This window comes from Propithecus coquereli, unplaced genomic scaffold, assembly GCF_000956105.1.
Source record: "Propithecus coquereli isolate 6110/MARCELLA unplaced genomic scaffold, Pcoq_1.0 Scaffold74, whole genome shotgun sequence".
NCBI classification, from domain to species: Eukaryota; Metazoa; Chordata; class Mammalia; order Primates; family Indriidae; genus Propithecus; species Propithecus coquereli.
Window position 1 is genome coordinate 4,494,063 of NW_012153507.1, and position 7,108 is coordinate 4,501,170.

Below are 7,108 nucleotides of genomic sequence, written 5' to 3' on the forward strand. Positions count from 1 at the left end.
AGTTATTGAATCCTTATGTGGCAGGGACTGTGTAAGGAGATTTTGTGGACATTTATTTTATCCTTATAAGTCTGTGAAGGAGGCAAAGTATCCCCATTTTACAGAAAAGGACACGGACTCAGTGAAATGAACTGAACTGCCCAAAGCTGTATATCCTGCATGAAACAGCCAGGATTTCAGTCCAGCTTTCTGACTCCAAGGCAACCGCTGTAAATTTTTAAAAAAATTTTAGTCTTATGGGATAATTATTAATAATTTCATCCCAAAATTTCTTTAAAAAGGAAAGGATTCTCATATGAGAGAAAACAGTTTTTAAGGACCCAAATATTAGTAGATAAAATATTGTTCCTCATTCCTAGATGGGGTATCATGAAAATAAATTGCAGCTTTTTGAGTAAAGCTTTATATTCATCAGAAAGTGTGACATTTTTCTCTGAATGACAAGTTCTAGCATAATACCAATACTATACTTAGAGCCAGATGTTTTCTTGGCAGATTTGCCTGGTTCTGGGAGTTGCTGGGACTCCGGAGTTAACTTGTCTGTCCAAATCCCAGGAAGAAAGAACTACCTAAATACATAGGAGGCTTCAAGTATCCAACGAATTTTGGAGAGGACACAAACTACAGCAGAGGTTAAGAGCTGCTTTTTTATTTTGGTTGTTGTTTTTTACTTTTTATAGAAGGAGGGGATTGTGGCCAGAGCTTAAATACAAAAGGACAGCAATTCTGACTCCATGGCTTGGAGGATGGAAGAATAAGAACCCCTCGGATACAGCATCTTAGATATGAAGAGCAGAAATTTATTTCTTACAGTTTGGGAGGCTCGGAAGTTCAAGAGCAAGACAGATTCCCTGCCTGATCAGGGCCTGCTTTCTGGTTTATAGATGGCACTTTCTCGTTGTGTCCTCACATGGCTGAAGGGGAAAGGGTTCTCTCTTGGCTTTTTTAATGGGGGCACTAATTCCTTTCATGAGGGCTCTGCCACCATTACCTAATCGTGTTCCAAAGGCACCACCTCCTAATACCATCACTGTGGGGTTTGGATTTCAAAATATAAGTTTGGGGGCACCACAAATATTCAGACCATAGTCGAACCAGACCCCTTCTCAAAAGCCCTAATGTGGGAATGTGATGGGTGCTGCTTCAGCCCAGAAGCCAGCAGGGAAAAGAGAAGGAGCAGGAGCCAGGGACTGAATGGGAGTGGAAGAAACTTAAGAGTTGGAGTTTAAATTGGAAGAGATTGGGTGACTTTGAATTGGCCAGTATAAGTTTTTCTGCTGTAAGGTGAAAATGGGGAGTTGAGAACTGAGTCAATTTAAGTATAGTGGTATAAAGAAAGTTACCTTGTGTCTACCCATCTTTTATGTTTTAAAAGCACACTGTTTATATAATCTATAAGCATAAAAAATACATGTGAGTATTATGCATATCTAATTAATAGAAGATAGTCTTCCTTTTTTAAAATAGCAAATACACTTTAACATTTTTTCTTATCAGTATTCTACTTAAATATTAACCAGTTCAGAAAATTACTTTAATATTCAGAATAGATCAATACATATATATCATGCACCACACATCGCTGATGGTGCTGTTTTTATCAAGCAGTTTTTATATGCATATCACCATGTAAATACAGAAAAATGAAATAAATGGTCCTTGATTTCAGGAAGCTTATGACCAAGAGGATAGACAGTAAATAAGTGCTAAAAAAGAGTTGCTCATAATAGGAATTCAGAAGATGGAGAAAGTTTCATGAGTTTGGCTGTTCATGGAAACAATAGGGAACAGGGGACTTGAGCTAAACGTGGAAGAGCAGGGAGGCTCTGACGAGGAATGACAAATTGGCTTCAACCAGCATGGCAGCCTGGAAATCTCTGTGGAGACACATTCTGGGCTGCGTCTGGTTTCAGTGAGGAGAGTGCTGGGGGCAACTAGTGGTGTCCTCTGCGGACAGGACGGGGGACAGGGAGAGGGCATGCCTTGGCATCTGCCTTTGAGATAGCAGAGAGGCAGAGGTGAAGGGCAAGCATTCTAGGTAGGTGATATTGGAATGACAAAGGTGTTCAGACTGAAATATGCATGGTGCATTCTGGATCCAGCAGAGGATTTCACCTGGTGGAGTAGCGGATGGTAAGTGAGCAGGGGTGGGTCAGGGCCAGACTGGAAGGAGCCTTTGAAAGCCAGGCTAAGAAGTTGATCCATTATGTGCAGGTGATACAGAGCCATTGAGATTTTTTAAATAAAAAAAAAAAATGACATGATGAAAATAGGGGCAGATGGGATGAATGGAATTTTGAAATTAGAAAAGAAGACCTTGAAGTAGTAAGAACGCTTAACTTGAGGACCAAACCATAAACTTGAGTTCATTTCGTATGTCTTTGTGATCTCTCTCGTTTGAAGTGTTCAAAGTTCTTTAACACCAATTCCACAGCAGTCTGACTCATCCCTTTTAACTATTTGGAAACAATTTCTGCACCTAACTAGCTAGTGACCATAAGAAAATAGCTTAATTTCTCCAGGGTTTTTAGGCTTCTCACTGGTAAATGAGCTAATAAAATATATTCTTTCAGAAGCCTCTTCCAGTGTTGACATTTTATTCAGTACCATTGGTAACTGGTGACTTGGTTTTCTTCCTCATTTCTCCTTTGGAAATAGTTCTCTCAAGAATAAATTTACTGACTATGAACAAAAGGAGATAGGTTTATTTAGTTATATGTGCTCACCTCAATTACCATTTGTGATATGTATTAATTGAATCCTTAATTGGACCTAAATCTAAAATGGTAGTAAAGCTATTCGGTGGTAATGGTTTATGCCTATATATGTAATTATTATTAATTTGATAATTTCCAGGCAATTTGAGAAACAGGATTTATTAAATCCATGATCAATGTTCAAACACAACTGCATTTCCTGGCACATGAAATGGAGACCAAATTGTTTCCCCTGCCTTCTGTACCCCATTTCCATACCTCTGTTACTAGAAAAGCAGAACCATTTATTTTGCAAAGGGTTTATCAGAGAACTAATTACAACATCAAGTGGGGTGGTGTTTAGAACAGGCTGAATGATAAATAATGAGAAAAAATAATCCAATAATTATTTAAAGTAGTGGGTGTTAGCGTCTACTCTGATCTGATGATGGTGGTAGCTGGGAAAAGCTTCAAAGTAACAATACACATCCAGCCATTGATGATATTTTATTTTCCTATTCATAGTTTGTTTCATTACAAAAGTCCAGTGGATTTAGTCTGTTTTTCAATTTCCCTGGCCACTTACTGGCGGGTATTGTGCACGGCTGTTTCACGTGTGCCGTGGAGCCCTCCGCACTATTATTCTGGTCAACAAAAGACAATTATTAAATTCTAAAAAAAGCTTTAGATGGAACGACCATGACAATAGGCATAGGTAATCAGAGGTATAATCACTTTCTGCTGGAAATCTGTGCCCACAGAATGAGCAGGAACACAGTGCAGGCTTTGAAGTCCATTTTCATGTAAACATCAAATGGTGCGGTCGGGTTTTTTGCCACAGGTTTGAAGTGTAAATATACATCATCAACTCAGGGTCAAGAAATGATTTGTGGTTCTCAGTTTTAGTGTGAATATATTTGCAAAATACATCATTTGCCAGTTTTAGGGCCAAATCTATTAAGGATATTGGAATATTATGCCTTTTTTGTTCATATAATGGAAACACATCACGATATTCCTTGCGACAACGACGGGTTTAATATGCATTGAGTCATACGCTTAGAAAAACAGCCTGATAATAGGCTGGAGGTGGGGACAGGTGTTGGTCCTGTGTCCTACCATGAAATGCTACAAAAGGCTTGTGTCCCTGTGTTTCTGAGGAAACACATTTTAGAAGCAGCCGTGCTGTGGTATTGTTAGTCTGGGACGACTGCATTGAGTGAGAAGGTGGGGCTGTAAGGGACTCTCAGGCAATTCAGAGGTGACTGTTTCATACTGAAAAGTAACAATGGCAGATTCTAGACTGTGCTATTGTTGCTGGGAGTTACACTAGGCCTTGTCAAGTTTGCAGTGAAGCATGCTATCAACCTCAACTGCCTCAAAATATTTCCTTTTACCAGCCTGGCATAGAGATTTTTTTAAATCTCCACTGTTCGAGTCATTTCTTCAAGGCAGAGTTTCTCAGCCTTGCCACTAGTGATGATCTGGGCCAGGCTCTTCTTTGTTCTGGGGGTCTGTTCCGTGCATTGTAGCATGTTTAGCAGCACCCTTGGCCTCTACCCACTAGATGCAGTAACATCTTCCCGTCCCTCATTTGTGAACAACCAAAAATGGTCTCCAGACATTGTTAAACGTTTCCTATGAACAAAATCACCCTGGTGGAGAACCACTGCTTTAAGAGAATCTTAGGCACTCTGAAGAATCCCTGTTAAAATGCAAACTTTTTATCTTATAAACACAACTCCAGGAACACCTTAGCATCCATTAGCTGCCTGATTTTCTAGCGTACAAGCAGGGCCAGGAATGGAATGTGAGTCAAAGAGATGAATTGAATTAGGAAAGTCCAGGGTGTGGAGAAATGTCCAGGGTGAGAAAAGTGGTGATGGAATACTTTGTAAATTGTACTTCAAAAAAGTGACTAAAAGTATAAAACCGTAAATGTCATACTGCTGACCATGCTCTTGCTTCCTGCTGAAGCTGTGTGTCAGGGAATCTTTGTGCAGCCTGGAAATTCCACAAGGGTGCCAGAGCAAGAGAAGTGAGATGGCAAAGGTGGGGAGAATAACATGGCAGGAGGTGAGGCACCATTCAGCTTGCCAAGGGGCACTGCTGTGCTGTAAGCCCTGCACAGGGGGCAAACCAATGTCGGTCAACTTGTAAAATTAATTTTGCTGGAATCAAGCAGATATTATGTTTATGACAATGTCTGTCAGACAAAGGTAGAGCTGAGAAGACGGACCAGGCTGTAATTTGTTCTGAGTAAGAGGGAGAAGACAGAGTTTAAGTCACGCTGGTGCCAAAGAAAGAGGGTGTGTTGACATGGACCCCTTTTGCCTCTCTGGAGGATGTAGAAGCCCAGGGTCCGAGTGAGGTCAGGCAACAGACTTTCCCATGAAAACATTTTGCTGTGCCTGCTGCAGGTCCTTTTGAGTGGGCTGATTAAAATCCTGGTATTTGAAAGTTTGCCAGGGACACACATACACCCACAACAAAGAAAGAGAACCACTGGGACGGAGGGTCCAAGGCAAATGTCGAATGTTTCAAAACATTGCCCTCCTGGGTGTACATGGGAAATAGGCCAGCTCGGGGTTGAAATGAGAGCAGCTGAGGAATTCTGGATTACCCCCTTCATTTTCTGTTCCTTCTTACCTCAATTATTCTGGTCTTTTCACTCTATTTTCAATTATCTTCCCCTTACTAACCTCATTGTTTGGGTTATTTTAGAAAAAGTAGAAACAAAAAATTAAAAGTTTGCACTCATGTGCTGGCCTCTTTTTTCCTACTTCTACCTCCATGCTCGCCAGTCTCCTTTCAGTTCACTTTTTTCTCACCCACCTCCTCTATATTGTCCAATTTTTCACTTTGTCCTGCTGTCTCCTTTTTCTCTACTTCTACAGATTCGAAATCACCTCATCTCCATATGTCTGATAACATGATGGCCCAGGTTGTTGGGACAATTTGAAGTTCAAATGCCATATTATTCCCATGTCTACCTTTGTCCTTTTCTACCATGAGTCATAGGTTTCTGTTTGGGATATGTTGTCATTGGATCCATCCAAAACTAAAATGCAGGGGAAAGTGACGGATCGCAAAGTGGCATGGGGGCACGCATCAGAAGTGATGGAAATGTTCTACAAGCTGATTGTGCTGGTGTCATACAACACTATATATATGTCAAAACTCACCAAATGTACCCTTAAAATTGGTGATTTTTATTCTATGTAAATTATACTTCAAAAAAGTGACTTAAAGTATAAAATTGAAAATGTCACGCTGTTGACCATGCTTTTGCTCTGGCCACCTTCCCACTGAAGCTGTGTGGCATACTTGTCCTTCACTCATTCTCATCCTCTCATGCTTTCACTTGCCAACTCCTCTGAGAACCAGTGTGCTGGCCTGTGGTGTCTTCATTTTATTCCCACCAGCCCAGGGAGCAAGCCCCAAAACACCTGCACACCCCTGCTCTCAAGAGAAACCAGAACGTATGCCTCAAAGTGGCAAAGGATAAAGTCCTAAGCAAAAATGCAATGATTTCGGACCAAGGCCTTGTAAACAGTAATGTATTTTAATAAAATTATCTATGAACGTGATAAAAATATCCTCAATAATCCTGACATTTTTAATCCAGCTCAGCCACCTCTTGAAGGGCCGCAGCAGCTCTCAGACAGATTCTGTGGTTGAAGGTGCTAGGGTCCCCTCCCACTCTTGCTTTGGAGCCAGCCCCAGCCCCTGCACAAGCCGACCCAGTCACAGAGTATTCTCTTTTCCCACCCTCAGAGAGAAACCTGGGAGATCGCCTTCCATCATTAAGGCTGTGGGCACATAACAAACTCATTCATGCATTCTGAGGGACAAGTGAACCATATCAAAGGAGGAAAGAGGGAGGGGTGATTTAGCATCTTTCCATTAGGGAACCTCCGCCACAGAAAGAAGGTTTGTCCATTTTATAGCCCCCTGCCCTTCCTTGGGTCTCTCTTTTCCTCCCCCTTTGAAGCTTGAATTTATATTTTGCCATGAAAAAGTAGACCCCAGAGTAGGATTTTAAGTAAGAAGGTCATTGTCTATATCATTCATTAATTTGTTATTTATTTATCACTAATGAGATATGACTCTGTAAGAAAATGCCAAGCACATTCTAAATAAAAACTTTCCTTTGGTTGTGAATGCAAATCAGGCTCCTTGAAGAGAATTTGAGTGTTAAAAAAAGGCACAAAAAGTTGATGAAAATCACCTGTAATCTCACCATCCAGAAACAATCAATATCAACATATTGATATTTTTCCAGGTTATTGTATGTGTGTGTGTGTCTGTGTGTGTGTAATTTTTAGAAAAATGAGATAAAATTAATTTTATATTTTACTTTTTTCACTAAGCATGTATCTATATCATTAAAAATCTTGGAGTGTATAATT